At 41.4% G+C, this 27,506-nt stretch overlaps 1 protein-coding gene across 1 annotated transcript in view; it reads left to right on the top strand.

Annotated features, from left to right (window-relative positions):
* The window catches only part of LOC119651824 (nucleolysin TIAR), a 392,109-nt gene that overhangs the window by 98,261 nt on the left and 266,342 nt on the right, over window positions 1–27,506 (top strand). The gene's annotated exons all lie outside the window — the stretch shown is intronic.

Raw genomic sequence — 27,506 nt, 5'->3', positions numbered from 1 at the left:
AGACGACCTAGAGGGAAGAGCTATCCCAAAAACCTAAAAAGTTGGCGAAATTGTCCATGAAGGTCCTCCCGCAAATACTGAAGCTTTACCGGAGCGCCAATATCGACACGTGCTTGAATACCTCTATCCTAGCCAGGCTCGGGAATGTAGAAGCTTGCGTGTCCTTTGAGCGCTTCAATCACTCCCGTATCATTCTACAAAAGTCATGTGACTATACCAAGTCTTGGGTCCTCACCGGATATTGAAAACTGAGATAAACCAAAACACGAACTGAAACCTGAAAAACGCTTCAGGTATGGAAGGTTTTGTTTGCTTCTTCTGTGAGTATATTTGAGTGTAGAACTATCCCATTTGTACGTATGGTTGCCCGTTATGTATATGCGTTTAGCATGTCCGACTACCCACTTCGGTGTGATATTGATATTTAGTTGCAGTAAATTTACAGGGTAAAGTCAACTTTGAGCTACTGTAACTTTGCTAGTAATAGTATGATTTTTATCAAACTTGGAGATAATGTGCTCCATATTATATTTTATAATACTACTAACTTTTATAACTCTGGAATAAACTTTAGGAGGGGGGGGGCGGGTAACTCAATTTTCCCAAAAATATGGTAATATACCATTATTAACTTAATTTGAACAGATATCGAAATGGAGATTATTTTGAGGCCTGGGCACCATATAGAGGCAGCTACGTACATCAAATTTTTCGGTCTCTGAGAATGGGTTCGTTCAAGAAATCATCACTTTCCATCCCTCCCACTCCCCGCCTTTCTAACAAATTTCAAAACTAAGACCTGCTTCGAAAAGTACTAACGGAGACCTTTCATTTGATACCTCACATGACTACATTCGGTGGAAAAAAATTGTACACCCCCCCTAAATCTCAATAGGAGGATATCACTCACTACATGTCTAGGGTCCACAGTTTCCACCTTCTCACCAAATTTCGTGTCAATCGGTACAGCCGTTTCTGAGAAAAGTGCGTCTGACAGACAGACAATGCATTCAATTCAGCATGCATTCCCCTTCCGGAGGAACCCATAGTGGTGGGTTACGCTGACGACATAGCACTGGTTGTTGTCGCAAAGCATCTCGAAGATGCTGAGTTATACTCAAGCGAGGCAATCGGTGCTGTTCAAAGTTGCCTAGAGACCTCAGGTCTGACCCTAGCGGAGGAAAAAACAAAAGCGGTCCTCATCAGTAACCGCCGGAAGAGAAACTACGCCTGTATGAATCGGGGATCATATCATCACTTCCAAGCCGACCATCAAATACTTGGGAGCGGTGATAGACAGGAAGCTCAGTTATAACCAATACGTACAGTATGTTTGCGATAGATCGTCCACTGCTAGTATGGCCCTGGCGAGGATGATGCCAAACATGGGAGGGCCACGGCATACCTCTAGGTTGCTTATAGCTAGGGTGGTGGCCCCAATCATACTCTATGCGATCCCAGTTTGGAGGGAGGCGTTGCGGATGTCAGTTAACACAAACAAACTCAGTGCAGTATACAGGAGATAGCCTTCAGGACTGTATGCTCTGCCTTTAGTACTGTCTCAGATGATGCAGCATTCGTCATCTCTAGAATGATGCCGATTGACATCTTGGCAGATGAGATGGAGAATATATACCATGCGAAGCCAATCTCCTCTTTAATACAAACGAAGAACGCTGAGAGGGAGAAATAGACGGCAAGAGCGGTGGGAATGCTGGGAAAAGCTTCGGTGGACTCACAGGCTCATTCCTGCCATCAAGGAGTGGCTGGAGAGACGACATGGTGAGATAATTATAATCTCACCCAGTTTCTCACGGGGCATGGAGGATATCGGCAATACCTGCACAGGTTTAAATTGGAGACCTCACCTCACTGTCCACATTGCGATGAAGTCCCGGAGGACCCAAAGCATGTATTCTTCCACTGTCCGAGATTTGTGGAAGAAAAGAGGAAACTAGAGGAGACTCTAGGAGAGGTGCTGGTACCAGAAAATCTGGTGCCGAAAATGCTAGCGCATCAAGAGAATTGGGATGCGGTCAACTCCATGAGCTCATCTATCCAAACCAAACTGCAAAAGGCAGAAGGGAGGTGAAAAGCGCAGTCGCGTGGCCGCGTATAGAAGAAAGGAGACTAAGCTAGAATGAGCTGGGCTCCGCCTCGTGATGGAATACCTTATGGTGGTTCCGCGGGGCATGGAGGGAGTCGGGGGTGGTTTTAGTGGGTAAAAATCCCACACGCTGGTATGTCCAGACCAGTGTTTTTTGAAGATTTCCCCCTTCCAAAAAAAAAGACGAACAGACAGACATTGAACCGATTTCAATAAGCTTTTGTTTTGCAAACAAAACCTTTTAAACGAAGGCTCGACCCCGCGCGTAAAGCCGTAATCATCGAACACGAATGCTCCGATTGAAAGGGGAAGATCCACGACGTACATATCACAGCCTGAATCCTTGCTTCTTCTGCCTGAGATCTTCAGTGAGGGGCAGCCTTGGAGGATGTTCCTATCGTGAGTTTTACGGGATGAGGAGGAAGAGTGAAGAAGGAGCTCCTCAAATTAAAAGAATTTAGTTAAAGTTCATGATATGGGATATTTATTCAAATGAAATTGAGAGCACAATCAGTCAAGTCATTTTGTTTTGTTTAGGGGCAAAGTTAAAAGTTCAAAACAATAAAAGAAACTAATCGTAAAAAAATAAATCAAAAAGAAACAAAATTCAAAGAAACAACAATTTTGTATTTGGAGAGCTACTGTTATTAAATCCACTTAACCGGAAATTTGTCTTATCAGCTCTTTAGACATACTCGGTGTTCCATTTGTGTTTATAATTTTATTCACTGAATAAATTTACCGGTTGATATGTGCTGAAGAATTGTCGTCTATGCTTCGTCTTCTAGCTTTTTCGTTTCTTCTAATACTCAATCAACACACTCCTATCACAGTCGCTTCTACTGCACCTCCAGTCTATCCTGTTACGTCCTTAGTCGGTAATTCTATTTAGTTTGGGATTTTCCATAGATAGCAGAAGTTGAATGAAAAACCCTTTATATAAGTTTAAGATGTTAATTTAAATATGACATCTGACCTGCATCTCATTGTAGTATTCACAATCTGAGAGCTATGAGTAGACTGACTCTTCTAGTGACTGTTCTACTTAACACTCTAGCAATTACCTAACTTTTAGGGAGTAGATCACAGACAAGTGTCTGGAAGAAATTGGCACCGCCACATCAGTACTTAGAGGAAATAAGTGAAAGCAATTATACAATAAGTCTCCTCCTTGTGTTGACATTTGATGGATCACAGAGTCTTCGAAGGTCCCTTCATGAAACATAGCACGAACTTACCTGCCAACTCACGGTACCCCGGAGCAATCACTGGAGTTGTGTCCTTCACAACGACCTGAAACTAGATCAAATCTAACGGATGCAAAGTGAGTGCTGATGCTATCCCGCCAAAAATTCCAGCAACAAGATATTTCAAGTGGGGCAATGTATGGATAAAGGGTAACGACCTGCTCCTATGCGATCCGAAATAAAGACTGCCTTTTACAAAAAATTGGTGAGTTCGATCCGATGCCCGGAAAATGTCCACCGAATCCGACTAATCTTTCACCCCTTCGTAAAAAATACGAGATGTTTACAAAATAGAAACAAAAAAGAAAATGCGCCACGAAATGACAACCTCCCAATAAAATCTGGCAATTTCGTTCACATCGAAGTGTAATTCTCTTCGTCTTCGGCACACTTCTGCTAGCAAGTCCAAAATCTGAACTCCCTTTTCAACAGCCAAAAACGCACAGCTCCGCTTATGGTATGAAAACTACGCCTGTGCATTTCCAAGACTGTGTATGCCAAACAGAAATACCTCCAGAAAATCTCGAAAAGCCACGGCAGAACCATTTCCGACTGTTTCTGTCGCATGGCTGGCATTACCCTATCGGACTTGCAGTCATACATATATCCCGACAACCTGCTTATAACCTTATAGCCGATTTTATTTTCCATTATTACCGATTTGATAGTCTCGCATGACTGAAGCTGCATACCCTCCAGGAAAGGCTTTGACTCACAATCCCCCTCGGTGGCGAGGAACTAAACTAGTCTAAACTAGCAGCTCCAAGGCTTCGCAAGAAGATTCTGTTCAGGAGCCTTCCACATCATGAAGATAGGATGGGCCCTTATATTCCTTGGACAGAATCCTACTGAGCCGCGCAGTGTGCCGCCGATGCTTCTAACGTTTTTACATTAGTCTAACCAAGACCGCCTCTTGGAAGCCTTCATAGCCGACTTACATTACTTTTGCTTCTTCAGGCAGTCTTTCTATGGCTGCTAATATTTGTGCTTGTTGAAAATCTCCCTGGTCGGCTTCCTGAGGCTTGACCAATTTTCATTTCAGTGCGGTGGTAGTGTCTTCGCGGTGTATTTAGCATGATACGGGACTTTGAAGGCGGTTTCGAATGCTTTTTCGAGAGCCCCGATTTTTGACTCCAATTCATTTGTAGTACCAGCCCTACAATTCGCATATCAGAAAGTTTACACTTAATAACCCAAGTAAATTTCCTCTGGTCGAGCATTTCTGGAAGGTTTGGATGCCTCTGTAACGAGATGTAGGATAAAAAGTAGAAGGATCTCTGTTCAGACAGCGAGCTGGGAAAATGAAAGGTTTGTGTACTGCCCCAGTTAGGCATCGATCGATTTTTGTAAATAATAAAATCAAATAATGGCTTACCTCTTTCCTTGGTCTTCGAGCTGCCTCAGAGCGTATGCCGTTCATTGGCATTGCAGTCCATTAACAACTTCTTTGTTGCTATGGTACTGCTGCAGTTCTTCTGACGGAATTGATCGGTCCTGAGCCATGCAAGCCGAGGAAGTATACACGTTCTTCGCTCTCTGCTGCTCCAGTTAGACTACGACATAGAAAAGCGTGCAGATTCTCCATCGCGAGGATACACACTCTAGGTTTTTCCCAATCAGCGTTCCTTGTGATGTGTTATACGTTATAATATTTGCATCGGAGCCCTTTGATGGTTCGATCGACTCCGATCTAAGGCTCATGTATTAACGCGCCGTAGATTAGCTGAGGCGCACTTCAAGTGTTGCAGATTTATTTGAGCTACCTTCAGCATCATCAGCATGCTTGCGTAAGGGGTTTGTAAGTCTTGATCTTCATTTCTTCATGCAGCTCATTGGCGGCGCCAACTGAATCCAGGTCGTCGTCCGGTTTCGCGAAGCGGAACACTGTCATCTGCGTTCCTGACTTTAAACCGCACTTTGTAGTCTGCCCTTTCCAGTGCCTTCAGGCACTCTCCGTTTATACGGAACAGGAAAGGTTGAAGCCTAGGGTTTTAAAGGTGCAGGGATTGGACGAACTTGCCCTTAACCATGTGAATTTTCGGCAAGCGGATGAGAGCCACCGGTCCCCTGGGGATCCCGTCGTTGTGTATGATCTTAAGCTTTATGCCTTCCGAGGCGCTGATCTCAGCGACGCACGAACCGGGAAAGTCTCTGGACAGTTGGAATTGTGAAAACCGTGGACTACCTAATAGGGATCGAAGTTGGGGATGAATCCTGTTTGTTCACCTTTGTTGACAGAGCAGATTCTCGATGACCAGCTTCGATTGCCTGGCCTCAGCACTGGTCCACACGTTCGGCCCTAGTTTGCCACTAGCAGATTTTCTATCTGCTTACGCCGCACGTAAGTGACTCCTGGTCACGTCGGTTAAGGTTTCCGCAGTTCGTGGCTCGTAAGCCTCCTGGTGCTACTTACCTGTTTACAAAGGTTTACGTAATAGAAAACAGTTAAAGCCATATGCCACGTTCATCATAGACTCGTTTGCGTCGCGGTCAATTTATCTGAGAACCACATTTGGTGGTGCGTCAATGCCCATATCTTTTCCTATTGTAGGCATGTCTCTTCAAGCAAAGCATTCTTCTACCCTGTAGTTCATCCGCTAGGGGATTCTGCGTATATAGGTACTATCCCCTCGACCAATTTGCTCAATTTTGAATAAGGGGAAGAAAATCATTGTTCTTTACATTCCAAATAAAAGTCATGATCCTGACATGATTTAACTTCAATTTTTCGTGGAAAAAGCGGAGCATCTCATGATGACTACCCCTGTCTAGTTCAAAAAGTTAAAACGCGCCGCGTTTATGTATTTGTCCTTCTTGGCATTCCTGAGCTTTACCCTTCAGTGACCGAGATCAACGCTCGAGTTCTGTTCAACAAGCATGCAAATGATATCAGCCGGCTTCCTTCAATGACCGGGTATTCAACAGCCGAAATGTTCTGTCCTGTACAACTCGGTGTTCACAATGATGAACTTAGGCCGATCCCAGAGCAAAAGGATGGGAATGCTTGTTGCAGCGACTTTGAGTCTCATCAGTGCGCTCCATGATCCATTCTGACCTTCGGTTATGGCGTTCTATAGGCATTCCCGGAGGATAGCAAAATGTGCATCAATTATTGCTGGTGCAGCCGGCAACAGTCGAATTTTCAGTTTCTCTTGTCGAACCGGTACTTGATGTAAGGATTTACCGGAGCTTTTCGACAAGAGTAACTATTTCTTAGTATGTACTTAAGAATAGAAATAAAATATTCCGTCTGCCTCATGGTAGGCATTACTCCGATAAGATATTCATGCCGCCTACTTAAATGGTTCAAATCCAAACATGATTCATTAAAGCTTCAAAATTCCTCCTAGACGTAATTGCATAGTCATACTTTTGTTCTAGGTAGCGCAGCATTCACGACCACATGAAGATTCTGAACACGAATTCAGCTTCTTTCCGATACTTGCCAACGCAGCAAGTACTAAGCTTCTGCAAGGCGTTGAAAAGTCAGGATAATAAGATTCCTTCGTCTGCCGTCACCATTTCCTTGTGAGAGTTTTTCGATTGCTTTCATCAGGTGTCGTCACTCTGGTTAGGATTTTTTGAAACATGCATGCCTTTACAGTGCATGCAATCAAGCTGATTGCATTCGACATTGAAGATTTATTTTCAAAACTCAATGGGAAATAAGTTTCATGGACTTTCAGAGATATTGCACAAAGTCTGGTATATCGCCGGGAACTTCATCCTGGATTCGTCGCTTTCGAAAGCTGGCCAGGACACAACGGCCCCGAAAAGCAGTTTTAATATTAACAGAGTTGAAAATGTATTTTTGCATGTTCCGAACAATTTCTCTCTCGTCACTTTTAATAGGAATATCATTTTCAGACATCATAACAGTTGAAATGCTCTCAAAGGTTTTCCATTTGCAACGACTGTGAGTGCTGAAATCGGAAGTGAAAGAAAACGAGGGAATGCGAGTTTTCCGCTTTCCGTGTCATGTCTATGCAAGTTGTCAAACTAATTTTGATTTATTGCATCAGCGTTCTACACTCAGCAAAATTTTATAGGAGTCTGTGCTAATACGGGCACTACCGCCAGTGAATGCAATTTCATATTAGATGAGAAAATAGAAGCAATCCATGCACCTACTATATACAGGTATGTCGTTACGTATGTACGTATATTACCTCGGTTTTGTATATACATAGCAGTTTGTTCATATGTGCATTCACAGATGAAAGAATGCAAGCATTTATAGGTATGTGCATACATATGTAAGTAGGGAGCGTTGAAGGAAAACTGCTGACTCTGATTACGTGCAAAATACGATAAAGGCGGAAGCCGTTTACGACATTAGTTGGTATGCATAGGTATATGCATATATAGACATCGCTTTATTTTAAATTAAACGATCAGACCTGGTCACATGGGAATTGATTCTTTTGCATACATACATATGTGGATAAATTTTACAACATCATGTCCCCCTTGATAATTTAGTTTGCTGTATATTAGAATTAACCGCCTATTCAATGACCTCGAAATTTTGGCTCAGATTTCGAATTTATTTGATTAGCAGATCCAAAAGTGACGTTTTGAATAATCCCCTTAAATGTTATCCGATAAAGTATAGTGCCTGTGGCATTTCGTCTTCTTAACTTAGCTTTCCTACTTAATACCCTGGAGCACCTTCTTTCAATTTTCTATTAACCATCCTAGCATTCACGTATTTTCCAGTATTTACTTTAATAATAAATTTTGTTTTCAAATTTCTTTACAAAACTGTCTTGCGCTTGCATATAGGTTTTCTCTGTTACATATCATGAAATACATTACTAACGTTTCTCTCTGGCTAAAGTATTGTATATGTAAATGCTGGGATTTAGCGGTACCGCTGTTGGGTGAATACTGGCTCGAAACGATCGGCTCACTCGTTGCTGGGCTGCGTTGAGGAAGTTGCCTTTTAAGGTTTTGTTTGCAAAACAAAACCTTATTAAAATCAGTTCAATGTCTGTCTGTCTGTACGTCTGTCTGTCTGTCTCTCTGTATGTCTGTCTGTCACAGGCACTTTTCTCAGAAACCGCTATACCGATTGACACGAAATTTGGTGAGAAGGTGGGAACTGTGGACCCTAGACATGCAGTGAGTGATATCCTCCTATTGAGATTTAGGGGGGGTGTACAATTTTTTTTCACCAAATATAGTCATGTGGGGTATCAAAAGGAAGGTCTTGATTATTACTTTTCGAATCCGGTCTTAGTTTTGAGACTGGGACTGGGAGGGGTGGAAAGTGATGATTTCTTTAACGGAGCCATTCTCAGAAACTATCCAACCGAAAAATCTGAAAAAAATCGTGATGCTGCCTCTATACGGTACCTAGGCCTCAAAATACTCTCCATATCGATATCTGTTCAAATTAAGTTAATAATAGTACATTACCGTATTTTTGGGAAAATTGAGTGTAACCCCCCTTAAGTTTATGTAAGAGTTATAAAAGTAGTAGTAGTTGTAATTGTATAGAATATAATATGAAGCATATTATCTCCAAGTTTGATCAAAGTCATACTATTAGTAACAAAGTTACTGTAGGTCACAGTTGCCTTACCGTGTACAACCCAAAATACTAGATCTGATATGCTAAATGCATATTCTTAACGGGCTACGTACAAATGGGATAGTTCTACACTCAAATATATTCACACAAGAAGCAAACAAAACCGTTCATACCTAAAGCGCCCAGCTTCCGGTTTCCCGACTTGTTTCTGAGCTGTTCGTTTGGTAGACAAGTGCCAAGTACTATGCCATATAAACTACTATATTTCCCATGTGAACGAAGTGGTAAAATAATTTAAGCTTATATTTTACTTAGATTTGATAATAGTTGTAGTTTTAGTGGTGGCGGCATAGTCAAGGTAGGAAGGTCTAGGTATTGACTATGACTAATAATTTTCTGAAAAATTTCGTCCATTCTTGGGTGGGATTATCACCTGCTACTTTTGAGCATGGAAAAAAAGTTTGATTGATTAAACAGGTACCTTGTTGTAAACCTTTGGCGGTTCTGCAGGAGCAAAATTCAATAATGAAAGTTTGTGGCGCAGGAGGATTGGCAAGATTGTTAATGCGAGCGGATATATGACGCCGCCGGCACTCTCCGCGCTTTTTAGAACTCACCACAGGAATGGAGAGCCAGCGGTGAAAAAGTTTCGTTGGTTGGAGAGGGACCTAGATCCATTAAAATAGTGATATTACTCTAATAGTGAATCGAAAATTGTTATAAATTAAATGAAATATTTGATATCAATTGAGTGGAATAGAACAGACGATATTGTTAAAGTTTTATTTATTTAGCGAGGAAAATATAAGGAATTCTTGTTGACATCGTGTATTCACTAGCGCAGGGAAGTATTTGTGCAAATACTTAGCTCATAAATAGAAGGATATTGCAACCTTGAGTGACATTGAAATCTAATTACAGCGTGGAGAACAGGTGCTGAGAAGGATTTACACGGAACGTTCTTGTGCGCCTACCCTGCGCAGCTCCAAAGGGACAGGCAATTTATTGCTTTTTTTGGTTGCTTCACTTTTTTGTATACTTATAACTTTTATAACTTATATTTTACTTTTTTAATTCTAATGCTTATTTATATTTTAATCTATCGGGTTTTTATCTTTATCGGGTAGTTCTCCGTTTAGGATTTGTAAATCGTGACGGGATTTTTGGGATTTCCAAACGCTGAGTTAAACTCCATATTCATCAAAATGAATGACACTTCTTTGGCTGCCGAAAGGTAAGAAACACCTTCATTAGGTTCAAGTCAACTAGCGTCTGGATCTCCTTTTAAACTAGGGATTGCGGATTCCTGTATCCCTGGGACGCATTTCTCTTCGGGACGTAGATTCATATCCTTGGGATTGAACTGAAAATTAGAGTCTCTCGCAGTGTGTACTCCAAGGTTCTTTTAACTGGACTCAGGTCTCAGACCTTTTCCAATTGATTCGTGCCTGCCGACTGCTTTGCATTTTGGTTCGGGCTGCTATTAAGGTCTTGGGCTCTGGAGAACCGGCCCGCCGGTGCTGTAACTTAATGCAAATTAATTATACTCACCTAGCCTTCTTATATCCCACTTGGTCTTACAACTTAAAAAGTAATAACTGTGTTAGGTACTTTAGAATACTAAGAACTTGTGGTGGTGTGGTGTGTCCTGTTAACAATGCCTCAGTTTCAATGAGACTGGTGGTTCAGTTTCATTATCTACTTAATGCCATGATAAGCCTACAGCTGCTGGACGACGCAAAGGTCAACACGAACATCCACGACAACCGGGATTCGAACTCGGGATAATGAGAACGAGAAGCCTACGGTTAACCATCACGACTGCCGTGCCCGTCTTATGGTTTAGGAAAAGTAATCTGCACACGTTGGACCGACCTTTACTGGCTACTATACATTATGTTCGTTTTCCGACCAAAATTTAATCATAAAGATTATTTACTTTGAGGAACTGGGTGGTTGCGAATGTTGATGTTTATAATTCACTCCATGAATGAAATAAAACCATTCGCCAATACGATTCCGGCAGATTGGGCTCACAAATTCCTGTGTGGGATATCAGTCAGGATATAGTCCTGTATAGTGAAGTAGTAATTGAACCGCATCCGCGTAAACATTCGCCAAATATGGAAATAAACAAAATACAAAACTTCATTGCAGCAATCATAGGAAATACCTAGTTAATGAAGCAAATTAAATTTGTAATTAAACCGTTGTTTGATGAGAATGGAACTAGCGACAATCCCAGGAAGCTTAAGGGGGTCATTTCGTGTGAAGACCATTTTTTCGGCTTTTTTAAAAAGTTTTTGTGAAGAACTGGATAAAGATAAAAATACGAATTTTTCACCATTGATTTACTCATATGAGCATGCATAGTAATTTTTTCAAGTCGATCGCATAGTTGGTTATTGAAATACAGTGCAATTTATCCACCCATCTCCAAAAAAAAGTGCTTTTCTGCTGCCACGCTGCCAGGTAAATTTTTGGTACCTTGCAAAATTGTTTTTTGAGAACTTTAGTGTTTTTTTGAGGCTTTTTTAATGAATTATAAAAACTACTGAATGGATCGCAATTATCCTAGTTTGCGGACCATAGAAATATGTTCTCAAAAAGTCGTGAAAATTTCAAAGAATTTCGTTGGATAGATTTTTGGCTATGGTGGCAGCCGATTTTCAACATGCAATTTCGAGAAAAACGCATTTAAAAAGTAGAATGCGATTTTTAGCCATAAAACCTTAACTGACCATTAATCTGCTATACCTAGTTCATAAACCTTAGGTTTGTTCAAAAACACATGTACAGCCCTGGCTTCAATTTTTGTCCTTTTGCCGAAGTCATTTGAACATCATTCGGACTGATAAATACGCGGTTTATTACGGCGATCGACATAAATCTGACATGTGACTTATCACGTGTTCAACACTATAATTTCCGAACGACCCCGAATATCAAAAAATTGCTTTGCCCATATATTTTACACTATATCTATATACAATTGATGCCAAAAAAAATTCGATTCCGCCGATGCGACACACGGGATGACCCCCTTCAATAAAAACTGGAAACAAGATTCTCTAGATCATTCCATTCCCAAAAGATGTGTTCACACTGACCTAGTAAGGAACCATCTTCCGTTGCTTACTCTTGCTTGCATTTAGTACTGCGCTCGCTCTCAAAAGAACAGAGCAGCAAAGAAGAAAATAGCAGCGCGATCCGGCTTGTCGTCCAGCAGGGCAACAATTTTTCTATTGCACCAGCGGGACAATTTGGAGAGCATTGACCACACCCACCCTACTTATATTGAAAAGAGCTCGATTGAACGCTGCTAGCAGGGATAACGGTAACGAGCTGGAGTTTCATGGTCAAGCGCGGCAATACAAAAGGAAGTACAACGTTACCCAAAAGAAGGGGATCTGTGAGTGGAAAAGGGGATATTGGTTCCGATTTCGAAAAAGAGGCACCCGTCTTAAGTGTAACAACCTGAGAAGTATTTGCGTGGTTTCCGTTGTCACAAATCTAATATAGCTAAAATTCAGGCACAGTCTGAAGAATACCTAGAAAGTTTGATCAATAGAAAACAGGCTGATTTTTCTTTTAGATATTTTTGTGCTGTACATATTAATGGCTGTGGGATCATCACTTTGGTTCGTTGCTGCTCGACTAATAGTTTAGCGCTAAACGTCAGGAAGTGTCACTCTATGTGCTACTCCCTAAAATCCGCTCCCTTTTTTTCTCTTACTCTCTTAATGGACATTCCTGCTTAAATTCCACTCAAGACCTCGGAGTCACTTTCGACAATAATAATAATAATAATCGTTGGCGCAACAATCCATGTTGGATCAGGGCCTTGAAGTGTGTTAGATCACTTCATTCAAGGCCGTAACGGTACACTAGGAGGTCAGCATTGCGCTTGCCCGAGATTATTACCCTGATTTGACTCAGGTACTCATTCACAGCTGAGTCGACTGGTATCCGACGTCAAATCAGGATGCAAATTCCACTGCCACCAGTGAGATTTGAACCGCGACCTTCCGTACGACAGCCTTGCGCTCTAACCACTCAACAATAAGCTCCGCTTTAACACCCATTGTCTCGAAGTCACCAAACAAGCAGCTTTGCCGAAATTACACGCACAACAGCTTGGTCCTTTTAACTTCTCTACTTTAGGTAGTTTTAAGCATAGGATAAGATTATTGCTTTCTCCTCCTTCTGAGGACAATAAGTAATTGGAGTTTACTCTGTTTGTGGTCCGTTAAATTAAATTAAATCAAATTGAATTAAATTAAATCATGAAGCATCATGAGGCCTTTAGATTACCACTTCACCTGCTCTTCACCGATTTCGAGAAATCCTTCGAATAATAGGAGAAGGGATTGTGGAGAAAATAAAAGATATTAGTCGTACAGCATACTTATGTTACGTGCTGCACCGAGGAAAAACCTCAGAGAAACTTGAAGTTCAAAGTGAAATCCACCAGAGTTGCATTTGATCACCGATACATGTTCTTCTCAGCAATGAACAATGTCAACCTTGTTCGAATCTCGTAATCGAGCAAATGACGTCCGTTTAGTCTCTCATCGAGTCATGGATCATGGTCAGATGTATTCGGATTTAGAAATGGAGGCAAGCAGATTCGAAATGAAAATAAACACCATCAAAACGAAGATTCTCGGTCTGACTAATGATCGCCTTTTTCCCAATTATTTGAATAGGGGGAACATGTTAGATGTCGAACTATGTATTTGTATATGTAGGAAACGTTGTTTCTGCTAACGGTGGTATCGAATCCGCTGGACATCCATATTGTGGAAACCCGGGCATTTCAAGACCAATATCAAATAGGCGTTATTCAGATGTTGTTTGGAAGCGTCTTGTTTCATGACAGTAGCAAATGAAGAATTTCACCGCCATACGGGTAAGCACCCGTGGACGTGTTAATCTGAAGACTGAAATGGCAGTGAATAGGTGCAATTTAACCCACTATCAGAAGATTGCCGACGATTTCATCCCAAAACTATGTGGCGCAAAATAGTGAAGGAAGAGTTCCAGTTTCTCTGTGAATGTTGGGGGAGCTGAAGCACATTATCAAGAATTGGAAACGTTGTCGCCCTGTTGTTGGCGTACTGTATCTCACATAAGGTCATAATGTCAATTATTTAAGGCGTAATTAACATTACCGCGACTTTATGGAAACGGACCTACGGACTGCTGTATTCATTAAGAATGTTAGGTTTTAAGGACGAGGGAATTTCACTCTTCAAGTCCGTGAGTTTTCAGTGTTTCCATATTATTTTCGCGATGCTTAGAGGCCAAAAAATCGATGGAAATTATTCTCGTCTCGCTGTCTCATCCGCTATTTTGAACTCACTCTCATTTTTCAGCAAATATTTAAAAGTTTTATTGTTTCGGCTTCCTTCTCCGAAATTTTCCGCTGTCTTTCCCAAAATCAACTGAAGCCCCAAATTTTGTACTCCATTATTTTTGCTCAATAGCTTCATTATTTTCCTGTAATACGAAAACCAATATATCAACTACCGCACTTTTAAAACTATTCTCTTCGGCTCCCCCACACTTCCCTCTTCCTTCGGCCGCAGGAAAAATTTCAGCAATACCTGGTGGACATTCTGAGGTTAAGCGAGGTAAAATGTCTTTACGGAACACTCCGCTCCCTCTTGTAGTACTTTGCTACTATAGTCTGCAAATAAGTGTGAATCCGGTGTCGAATTAATGCCTGTTTTATCCGCTAGGTGGGCTCTTTTATTCTCAGATGCAATGTCAGACAAACGACTAGCTGCGAGATTCTAGTCCAGGATTAGAAGCATTTTAATAGTGCAGTGCTAAATACAAAGTCGAGAAACCGGAAGCTTGACGCTTCAGGTATAAAAGGTTTTGTGTTTCCTTATGTTAGGAACATAACGTAGCTCTTCATTGGCTTACTCGAGATATTTGAATCGCTCAGTTGTGGGCAGGTTACTGCCATTGCCAGAACTGAGCGATTTAAATATCTCGAAGGGCAGGTTACTGCCATTGCCAGAACTCAGCGATTTAAATATCTCGAGTCAATGCTATCAGCCAATGGAGAACTGAAATTGTTTCACGCATTAATGCAACCTGGATGAAGTGGCATTCCCCAAACTGTTCTTTGTGATCGACGTATCAGCGCATATCCCAAATCTAAAATTTACTGCAATGTCGTCCGTCTGCCCTTCTCTATGGTTCTGAGTGTTGGCCGACTGTAAAGGACAATGAACGGCGTCTTGCGGTAATGGGGACGAAGATGTTGCATTGCACTGGTGGCGTGACACGTTTTGATTACGACTGAAATGAGAATCTCCGCGATCGATATGGGTTTGCACCGATCGTGGGAAAACTGCAAGAGAGGCGTTTTCGATGGTGCGGCCACGTAATTCACGCTAACGAGAATTCAACAACTAGTATTGGCCAGAACATCGAAAGCAATGGTAAGCAACCAAAAAGCCGGCCAAAACAATGGTGGCTATCAAGCCACCATTGTTGGGGTGGATGGGGATTTAAAGGTCTCCCGGTTACATCCTGATCAGGCATTTGATGAAATAAAATGATGAAACCGATCACCACGAGCCGGCCCCGCTTGTGAACAGGACAAACGATGAAGAAAAAGAGTAAGATGTGAGGAGTGACGAGTGCACGATAGCTCCGTGTAATATCATCATCAACGGCGCAACATCCGGTATCCGGTCTAGGCCTGCCTTAATAAGGAACTCCAGACATCCCGGTTTTGCGCCGAGGTCCACCAATTCGATATCCCTAAAAGCTGTCTGGCGTCCTGGCCCACGCCATCACTCCATCTTAGGCAGGGTCTGCCTCGTCTTCTTTTCCTACCATAGATATTGCCCTTATAGACTTTCCGGGTGGGATCATCTTTATCCATACGGATTAAGTGACCCGCCCACCGTAACCTATTGAGCCGGATTTTATCCGCAACCGGACGGTCATGGTATCGCTCATAGATTTCGTCATTGTGTAGGCTACGGAATCGTCCATCCTCATGTAGGGGGCCAAAAATTCTTCGGAGGATTCTTCTCTCGAACGCGGCCAAGAGTTCGCAATTTTTCTTGCTAAGAACCCAAGTTTCCGAGGAATACATGAGGACTGGCAAGATCATAGTCTTGTACGGTAAGAGCTTTGACCCTATGGTGAGACGTTTCGAGCGGAACAGTCTTTGTAAGCTGAAGTAGGCTCTGTTGGCTGACAACAACCGTGCGCGGATTTCATCATCGTAGTTGTTATCGGTTGTGATTTTCGACCCTAGATAGGAGAAATTGTCAACGGTCTCAAAGTTGTATTCCCCTATCCTTATTCTTGTTCGTGCTTGTGTTTGACCAGTGCGGTTTGATGTTGTTGGTTGATTCGTCTTCGGTGCTGACGTTGCCACCATGTATTTTGTCTTGCCTTCATTGATGTGCAGCCCAAGATCTCGCGCCGCCTGGTCGATCTGGATGAAGGCAGTTTGAACGTCTCGGGTGGTTCTTCCCATGATGTTGATGTCGTCAGCATAGGCCAGTAGTTGGGTGGACTTGAAGAGGATCGTACCTCCTGCATTTACCTCAGCATCACGGATCACCTTCTCGAGGGCCAGGTTAAAGAGGACGCATGATAGCGCATCCCCTTGTCGTAGACCGTTGTTGATGTCGAATGGTCTTGAGAGTGATCCTGCTGCTTTTATCTGCCCTCGCACACTGGTCAGGGTCAGCCTAGTCAGTCTTATTAATTTCGTCGGGATACCGAATTCTCTCATGGCCGTGTACAGTTTTACCCTGGCTATGCTATCATAGGCGGCTTTAAAGTCGATGAACAGATGGTGCAACTGTTGTCCATATTCCAACAGTTTTTCCATCGCCTGCCGCAGAGAGAAAATCTGATCTGTTGCTGATTTGCCTGGAGTGAAGCCTCTTTGGTATGGGCCAATGATGTTCTGAGCGTATGGGGCTATCCGGCCTAGCAAGATAGAGGAGAATATCTTATAGATGGTACTCAGCAGCGTGATACCTCTATAATTGCTGCACTGTGTGATATCTCCCTTTTTATGTATGAGACAGATTATGCCTCGCTGCCAATCGTCAGGCATTGATTCGCTGTCCCATACCTTGAGCACAAGTTGATGAACCACTTGATGTAACTGGTCGCCTCCATATTTAACCAATTCGGCTGTAATTCCATCGGCTCCTGGCGACTTATAGTTTTTAAGCCGATGAATTGCACGGACTGTTTCTCCTATACTTGGTGGTGGCAGTATTTGTCTGTCAACTCGCTGGTGTTCTAGTTGTTCAGTAGCCCATCAAAGTACTCAACCCATCGTTCCAATAGGCTTGATCCTGCTGATTTGTTGGTAAAACTTCCGCGCCTGGGGCGGTTGCTCCCTGTACTTACCCTTCTAGTTCACACGCCTGTTGTTTTTCCCAGGCTTCCTTTTTCCATCTGTGAAGTCGCTTCTTCGCCCGACGGAGTTCGAGATAATTCTCTGCGCGTGCCCGCATTCATTGAGAATGCAACATTACTCGGTATGGGACATGCTTCCGTTCCGTTGCTAGCTTACATTCATCGTGAAACCAGCCGTTCCGACTTCTTTTGCGGCTGGGGCCAAGTATATTTGTGGCCGTATCCATGATAACGTTCTTCAGGTGGTTGTGAAGATTATTAGTTGATGCTTCATCTCCAGGTCCTCTATTGACTGCGGTTATTGCGGCATCCATTTCCCTCTTATAGGTGTCGCGGAGGGTTGTGTTGTGGATGGCTTCAGTGTTCACTCTCACCTGATTGTAAGAGGGGATTCTAGGTGGTATTGTTATTCGAGCTCGGAGCACCATGCCAACGAGATAGTGATCCGGGTCTATATTGGCCCCCCTATATGTTCTGACATTCATCAAGGCTGAGAGGTGGCGGCGTTCGATCAACACGTGGTCAATTTGGTTGAAAGTGATCCCGTCTGGAGAGGTCGACGTATGTTTGTGGACCGCTTTCCGCGCAAACCAGGTACTTCCATCAACCATTTCGTGTGACCCTGCTAATTGAATAGTCCGCAGTCCGTTATCATTTGTTGTTTCGTGTAAGCTATGGGAGCCAACGTATCGCCTGAATACGGGCTCCTTCCCTACTTGGCTGTTAAAATCCCCAAGTATGATTTTGATATCATATCTGGGACAGGCTTCGAGGGTTCTTTCTACTGCCTCGTAGAAGGTATCCTTCTCCGACTCTGCAGTCTCCTCTGTAGGGGCGTGAACGTTTATGAGGCTTATATTTCTAAACTTACCTCGCAAGCGCAGAGTGCATAGCCGTTCGCTTATACTTTCAAAGCCGATAACAGCAGGTTTCATTTTTTGGCTGACTAAGAAACCTACTCCGAGCACATGGTTTACTGGATGGCCGCTATAATATATGTTGTAGTGGCTCTTCTCCAGGAAACCGGTCCCTGTCCATCGCATCTCTTGCAACGCTGTTACATCAGCCCTATATTGGGACAGGGTATCGGCTAGCTGCTTATCAGCTTCATCTCTGTACAGGGAGCGCACGTTCCATGAGAAAATGCGCAAATCGTTGTTCCTTTGTCATTGCCGGGTCCGTCGTTTTAAAATCCGTCCTATCCGAGGCTCCTGTTGTGGCTTCGTAACAGGTTGTTTTCCGTGTAGGGTTGTCAGCCCTACCCAACCCCCAACCTGGAGGACCAGTTGGTACAATTTATCCCGTTTTTAGGCGCGGGAGACTCGCCTTCATCCTTCTCCGTCTGCAGCTTTTCGTCAAGAAAGAGCTCCCAGCGGTCACCACGTAGGGTTTGGTAGTAGAGCTGTTGGTGTTGGTTCAGCAGGCATTTCCCAGGTTTTATGCTCCATCGTGGGTACCAATCCACGTTTCGCCCCGGGACCTATACTACCCTTTGACCATCCGTGTAATATAGCTGCAAATTACATTGCCCTCTATTTCCTAGAAAGCGATTTAAATAAAACATTTTATGGAAAGCCCCGTGTTGATAATGATCAACCTCATATGCTTCACACTCTGAGTTATTAGCAAATGCCAACAATTTAACCAACATCAAATATAAACAAGTCGGGCAACCGGAAGCTAGACGCTTCAGGTATGAAAGGTTTTGTGTATTTCTTTTATAAAGAGATTTGGGTGTGCATTTGTCCCATTAGCATGTAGCACGTAAAATATGCATATATTATGTGAAATTAGCCACTTTCAAGTGATATTGACATTCATAGTCTCGAATTTGCAGAGAATCGACAGCTTTGACCTAGTATTACTTTGTTAGTAATAGTGAGATTTTCACCAAATTTGGCAGGATCGTGCCCTATGCTGTAGCCTATATTGTTGCAAAATTTTGTGATTCCAGGGTGAACTTAAGGGTCAATTACTAAAAATTATAGTAATGTACTATTATTAACTTTATTTGAACAGGTATCGGTATGGAGGGTATTTCGGAGCCTAGGCACTATATAGTGACAGCCCTCTGATTTTTTTCAGATTTTTCGGTTGGGTAGTTTCTGAGAATGGGTTCGTTAAAGAAATGACCACTTTCAACCCCCGCACCCCCCACCTTTTCAACAAATGTCAAAACTAAAACTGTTTTTTGTTTTACAAACAAAACCTTAAAAAGGGCTAGGGAGAATTAGATTCTTCTTGAATGGAATTTTAATATTTCACTGGAATTTAAATTATTCTCGTTAATTATGACGTCAGCATCTTATTTGGATGGCTTAGGATGCTGTTAATTTGTTAATTTGTTTGAACTTATGTAACTTTGACTCTAATGGTTGGATTTTGATGGAACTTGGCATGTGTATGCATGAGACTGTCCTCTATGCCGATGCAAAATTTAGTATACCTAGGATGAACTAAAGGGGAGTTCTAATTTTCTAAAAGTTGATAATATACTAATAGTAAATTTATTTGAGCAGATACCGGAATGGGACATCTCTCGAAGATTAGATTTCACGTAAGTGTTTTACACAAAAGCTTCAAAAGGGCTGCAGATAAATGGATTCTTCATAAATGCGACTTTAATATTTCACGCAAATGTCAATTATTCCTAGTAATTATGACGTCAGCATCTGATTGGCATGGGTTTGGAAGCAGTAAATTCAGGCGAAATTACTAAATTACTAAGTACTAAGAAATTACTCTCTGGTACAAAATTCGGAAGTCCTAGAATGAATTTAAGGGGGGTTTTTCAGCAAATTTCTAAAAAGTAGTAATATACTATTAGTAAGTTTATTTGAGCATTTTTTAGGTTGGGTAGTTTCCGAAAATGAGTCCTGTCTCACTTCAAGTGCGCACATTTTGACTCCTTGCTTACGCACTTTGCAATTCACGCCAAAACTTATATCCTCCGAACCCAAGGAAAACGAGGTTTTCTAAAAGCAACTCCATGCAATTGAGGAGAAGTCTTAAAATGACAATGCGGTCGTGGTGAGTGATGGCTCGGCTCGGGCATGTGATGGGAAAACAGGGTCTGGGCGACCGCAACGCCAATGGTAAGAAGTTCGCGGTTTTCTGTAACTTCCATCACCTCCTCATTTGGCGGCACATTCTTGGAGTACAAAGCCTGTCATAAGGTTAGATGGGTTTCAACTGGCCGGCAACGTAGGTTATCTTACAGGACCAATCTGAGCGATAGCGGCAAACATATCGAATACCTTGACTGAGAACATTGATTTATACCGGGTAATCGTCAAAACTGCGCTTCTCCCTGGCATCTCTTGGGGACGTCGTAATGTCTTGCTGATTGCCAAAAGGGAATCAAGGAGCGTGTTTAACTGAAGATTTTTATTGCCGCTACGAAAGGGGACTAACGTCATCACGGATACCGCCACAAAACAAGAAGTCAGCAAAAGTGAAGTCATCTTTTCCATCAATGTGGTCAAGCGTGGTATGGCCGTTGGTCTTGACAGTCTCTCCGAGGAACTGGACATACAGACCTACTTCTTCTACTCATCTGTAAATGCTCGGAATCTAAAGTTTTCCTATTAAGTGGAGGAAGGTGGTGATTCTCAAAGTTCTTAAGGAAGTTACTCATCTTGAATGTGGCAATTGCAGAGTATCTGCGTTCTTCCTACTGTCGAGAAGATATTAGCTACAATTATTCCGGAGCGCATAAGAGACCACTTTTAAGTGCGATTGGCAGAGAGCCGGCTGGTTTCTGCTCAGTATCGTTTTGAAGTAGTGTTTGGATTTCAGATCTCCGCTTCCACTGATGCTTTTCGATTTCAAGAGGCGGTAGTTAGGCATTAGATAAGAGGAGAAGGAATTAATATCTGAGATAAGATGACGCAAATTGCTGCACTAAGTTTGAAAATCACAGGAATTTGTAGTCCAAAACCCAATCCAGCAGGGTTTTATCTTTGAACCGATATTGTTTCGATTTTTTACCAATGACGTTCTTTGTTCTGTCTTGTCCGGAGGACGTGAAGGAGTTCATTGTGCTATAACCTCTTTCATTAAACATTTTGACAATGCCTTCTGCTTCCTCTCACACTAGGTCAGAGTTGGGTTGAACATAAGCATAAATAAAACCAACTTCTCAGTCTAACTGAACATCGTACTCTATCTATCTGTGTTAGCCGGTAAAACATCGAGGGAGTCGATCAACTGCTCTATTTTAATAGAGTTGTATCTTCCAACGGTGGCACCGAGTTCGATGTCACCTGATTCATTTTGAGCTAGATCCGTCTTCGCTATTTTGTCGCAAATTAGTAGATGCAAATACCTTCAGGGTGCAGTAGAGGAGGAGGAGGCTACCAGATACAACGATTATAAGTAAGCAGAAAAAATTAGTCCTTTTTAGCCTTCGATTTCTCCCTTGAATATTATGCCGAACTTGCCAATGTCTGCTGGCTGGGTCAAAATCTCGTCGTTAATTCAATTGCCACCCGGAGCTGATCAAATTATAAAATTGTATTGTCATTTGAGGAATAATCTAGCCATATGGACATCTTTTAATCTAGGCTGTGTTAAATTGAAGCTCAAATTCTCAACTTCTTGCTACGATTTGAATTTAACTTAAATATATATTTCTGGATGAATAAAAAAATAAATTATTCTATCCTTTCGCAGGTATGGAGATTTTGAAGTGTTGGCAAAACGTAAGTAAACAGTTACGTATAACAGTGAATCGAATGACATGGGAAGATGCTCATGAACCGCTCATGAAATAAATTATTCATATGTTACTTTAGTGCTTTGTACGTAGGTTTATATTGAAGAAAGGAAAATTACAGTGCGAATTACAATAAAATATTTTCCGCGAAAACCTCCATTTTTAATGAGATCCATTAAAACATTTTCAATCGATATAACGCAAATTTGGACTGTATCAAAAATATGAAAAATTTCCCGTCAGAACGCAAATTACAATAAGCTCATGTAAAGCCCAGTAACATCCCACAAAGAAACAGTTTTTGCGATGATTCGGTATTCATTTAGCATAAATTATTTAAATTATCCAGGAACGTACTTAATTAGTTGTCCTAATGAATAATTCATAACGTTCCCATTCCCAGGGTACCTTCACGTATGTACACGTTGTATATCTTAAATGTTCGTTAGCACATACTGTATCTACTTGATTGCAAATATTCGTCCTTCCTGAGTGCCGACAACCACCCATATGTTGGCATGTGTATGCGTACATATGTTCGAATATAATTATAGGTTTGTGGATATATGTGTATGCCAGTTCGAGCAATGAGAAATAAAATGAAACGAAAATGAAAACAAACCATTAAAATCCGCTGCCTTGTATTAATCTGAATTTTATACTCGCACGACTCAACCCATTATGCGTGCGTATTCATTTCAGATACTTATTTCATTAATAATTAGTGAATTATTTCCGCTTCCGATTTAATTAAATTGCGAACATTGTGTGATGGGGGTCTGTTTGCTAAGTACAAGATGGTCGCTACGGATTGCGGGTTCGGAGTGCTCTGATAAAGCTTCAGTTCTATTGTGACTCCCACATCAGCCGCCAAAAGATGGAACGCTTCCTGTATCTTATTACGAAAATTAAACACGAACTGGAAGCTGAATTATTTAACATAAAAGACAGTCTCCTTACTGCAGCATCATCAAGACCGCAACGTAGTTTCCTTGCTCATTACTTGTACATTCTATTCATAATCAACTTTCTTCCGGAATAAATCGTAGCTGATTTTAACTAATTCCCCCTTTTAATCGCATCTAAATGCATATGAATATGAGAACTTCCAATAACAATCCTTATTGGCGATATCAATTTCAGGGCTTTTAATGAAATTTCGCAGCATCTATAGACGTAATTAGCATTAATCACTCTCCGATTAATGCTAAAATACTCATACTGGCTTTTCTAGTGATATAAAATCAGTTGCCCCAAATGCGTATGTTATCTACCAAAAACAATTAATTCCGCCTATAAAATAAATTTAATAAAATAATCTAATTAATAAGCACCTAATTAGTTTTCGCAGATTGAATTCGAATATGCAAATTAAAATTAATTGCCTAATTATGAATGCAGTTCCAACAAAAATTCGTATCGCGATGCAACATCAACTAACGAGGACACCCGTATCTAGTTTATCTTCTCAATCAAGGTTTACTGTAGGTTAGACAGAATATGTGTAAAGTATTAGTTGGTAATATTTAATAGATTCAAATTAGATAATTTGAACATGTATAAAGTACGTAATAGGCGGAGTTGGTTGATTTGCTCGGCAGGGATACGCTGATGTTTTTCAATTAGGCGCATAATAAAGGTAGGACGTTTCGCCACATTACGTTACCTAATTGAAACAAAATTGGGAATTTTGGTGAAAGGGTTGCATTTTAAATATCAATTCGTTTCGGTTGGCGAATTCTTGTTATTTAGCTTCTCGAAATGTTATCTTTCTGTTAGTTTCTTTCAATTATATATACATGTAAGTCTACGGCAATCTTCTAGATAGCATCATTGCGTCAGACTATGAACCACCGCTGCCTCTTGACTTCGAATTTCGACCATTCTGTCCCGCATTCCTGAAAAGATGCAAATACAGGTCGCTTTAAGCAGGTGTGTAATGAATACAACGGGTTGGCGGACGTTAAAGTATCCTAGAACATTGGTATGGAATTGTCTGTTTTCAATCACGACCCCGGATTTTCACAGATCATTTTAGGAAAATTGTCATAACGTTTGTTCAGTGTTTATGGACTAGCAACGGGTGATTCATAAAACCAACATAAAATATATTTCTTTTAAAGAGGTGGAAATCCCCAAAAGATTAGCCTTAGGGTTCACGACCCCGGAGATTGTGGGATTTTTAACCACTAAAACCACCTCTATCTATCCGGATAGCTGAGTGGTTAAAGCAGAAAGCTGACGTACAGAAGGTCATGGTTCAAATCTCACTGGCGGCAGTGGGATTTGTATCGTAATTTGACGTCGGATACCAGCCAACTCAGCTGTGAATGAGTACCTGAGTCAAATCAGGGTAATAATCTCTGGCGAGGGTAGTGCTAAATACATTACCGTCTATAGGGTACTGTAATCCTGTAGTGACTGTTACGGTCTTGAATGAAGTGTTTTAACACACTTCAAGGCACTGATCCAATTGGATTGTTGTGCCACCGATTATTATTATTAACTAGTTGACCCTGCGAACTCTGCTCCGCCTTAAAGGTAAAAACTAAGCAGATTTTTGATTTGATTAAGCTAATTTTTTTATTTCTCAAGTTTTTCAATGATTTTTTAATAGGTTGCACTCTTCAGTTAACCGATCCATGAACATGCCGCATATAATTGACCATGTGAAAAACATTGATTTTCCAGATTCAGACCACAAACTTTCAAGGATTCACCTTGTGATTTGATAATGGTCATGGCGAATGCAAGACGGATCAGAAATTGAAGTCTTTTAAACTCAAACGGCATATCGGGATCATCGGGATCCTCGGAATGAGAACTTCCTCACTTTCGAATTTTCCTTTGAGTATCGTCGCGTAAATCACATTGTTCATCTATTTACTTACCACCAAACGCGTACCATTGCAAAGTTTTGGTGGATCTATGTGTCGAAGCATGATTACTACGGAGCCAACCTTTAGGCGTAAATTGTGCTGTGGCAAGCCAGGCACATCCAAGGAGTTTAAAAATTCAATTGAAGTTGGTGGCTTCATCTTTATTTGTTACAGAGTCAATGGATTTGAATGAATGCTTTGTTCCAATGATATAATTCTGAAATATTTAGTTACGGTCATCTACATCTTTATTCTTAGCCGCTAAAATCGCTCGCTCACTCAACCACTCATTATTTTTGTAGTTAGTAATGATGTTTGGGAATACTTTGTTAATAAGTTCGTCTTTCGATGAGATAAAGTTACAGAAATTCTGAGGAAATGAAATCAATCCGCTCGATTCGTCGACAGGTACTCGACCATTACCGACAATCAGCAGTTGCTTAGAGAAATCTTCAGCAGATGTATAATTAAGCAATGCAACTCCCCTTTTTGTTGTCAGCTGAAGTTTCTTCACATATCACCATAGATTCGATGATTTGAGGCAAGTGTTTATTTCGTCGGCAGCCGTTGATCCTGAAATTACTGGGAGTGTTTGGCAGAAATCGCAGACACTGAAATCATTGCGCCTCCAAAACATCTCGAGTCATTGCGTAGATCTTCCAATGTGCGGTTAAGTGCTTCTAATGCACGTTTATGCGCCATTGTGCATTCGTCCCAGATGATGATTTTCGATGCTGATAAAACTTTAGCCATTGTGGAGTTTTTTGAAATATTACATTTTTGTTCTTCAATAGTTTGAAGATTTAACGGCAATTTTAATGCTGAATGACGGTACGGCATCCTTCAAAAAATATGGCTGCTATTCCAGAAGAAGCAACCGCAAGCGCAATGTTGGGTCTCGCACGAACAGTCGCTAAAACTATTGACATGAGGAATGTCTTGCCAGTTCCACCAGGGGGATCCAGGAAATATAAACCACCATTTCCATCACCAAATGCCTTCATTAATGTATCATAAACTTCCTTTTGTTGGGGATTCAACAGTGGTACATTCGTTTGAACTACTAAATCTAATTCCTGGTGATGCGTCATTCATTTCGCAATTTGGCGCTGGCATTCCTAAGCTGACTAATAAACTACCGCACATCAGGTAACACATGTCTTCGATCAAGAGTAAAGCCCGATTATGTATCTTCTCATTCATCTCAAGATCGGGATTTCTGGAACTAACACGTATTTGATGTCAAATATCTTCTGACATATTTTCCTTGTATTTATGCCACAGGTTAGATGGGTTCCACGGAAAGCATTGTAATGATAGGAGTGGTTATAGGTGATCAGGTCGATCATCCTGAGTGGCCGATAACGACCTAGAGGGTAAAGCTATCCCAAAAATCTAAACAAATTGGCTAAATTGACCGTGAAGGTCCGCCCACAAAGATTGAAGCTCCATCAAAGTGCTCGGTCGACACGTTCTTGCACGCCTCTGTGCTAGCCAGGCTTGGGAATGTGGGGGGGGGTCCTTTTGAGTGCTTTGATCCCTCACGCTTCATTACTCAAAACAACGTGTCTATTCCAATGCGTGGGTCCGCACCGGATTCTCAAATAGACGTTAATTAGGATTTCGCGACGGCCTATCGCATAATAAACAGAACGCGAACTAAAATTGAAAATTAGAAAAGAAAAAAAACGGCTCGACCGCGCGCCTGGAGCCGTAAGTCTCCGGACCCGAGTGCCGCGATCAAGGAGGGGAAGATCCACGACAGATCACCGTCTCAATTATTGTCTCTTCCGCCTCAGATCTTGTATGAGGCGCGGCCTCTGAGGTTCCCACCCTTCCTCGACATCCTCAGGCCAGTTATTCATTTTGAAGATGTCCCTTTTAGAAATTCCGCGGGAGAAAGGAGGATACGAAAGGGAGGAAGTCCTGAAACTACGATTAGACTCTTTACGCATTATTATTCATCGTTCCAGCAAATTTCATGACAATAATTATAATAAAGAAAATGAAAATAAAAATAAACAATAGTTAAAATTCAAAGAAGGAAAAGAAAAGAAAATAAAGGAAAAAAGAAAATAAAAAAGAAAATAAAATCAATGACTCACCCAGGTCGTCACTCCGAGCTCGGATTGATGCTGGTGTAAAAATTCTAAAAAAAAATTTATAAAAAGAACAATTATATAAAAAAATTAATTCATCCTTTTCAATTTATGTTACTCTAACTTGATGATTCGTTCTTCTACAAAATATGAACCACTTGGCATCCAGCAGGCGTATTGCTTAAATTCTTACAGAAACGATCAATATATTATGCTAAAATCCGCACGTTTCTTAGCTGTTCAAAATCTGTCCTTTCTCTACTAACGAAAATTTTTCCCGAATTTCTCCACAACGTTTGAAATTCACAACCAATCCCGTCACACAAAGCAAAGCACTACTTTCTTCTGCCTAAATTTATTCAGAATAATTCCTTTAAAATACACTCGAATTATGGTTTAGCACGATGCGGCGTCAGTTTTCTGGGTCGGATTCCTCTACTTTTCTCCGAAAAATCTTCACTTATTTTCCCTCCAACTGTCACTTTTTTTTCACTCTGTCGTCTGTG

The sequence above is a fragment of the Hermetia illucens genome, chromosome 3 (genome assembly GCF_905115235.1).
Source record: "Hermetia illucens chromosome 3, iHerIll2.2.curated.20191125, whole genome shotgun sequence".
Lineage (NCBI taxonomy): Eukaryota > Metazoa > Arthropoda > Insecta > Diptera > Stratiomyidae > Hermetia > Hermetia illucens.
The sequence above is the reverse complement of the archived record's forward strand: the minus strand, read 5'-3'. Positions and strand labels throughout refer to the sequence as shown.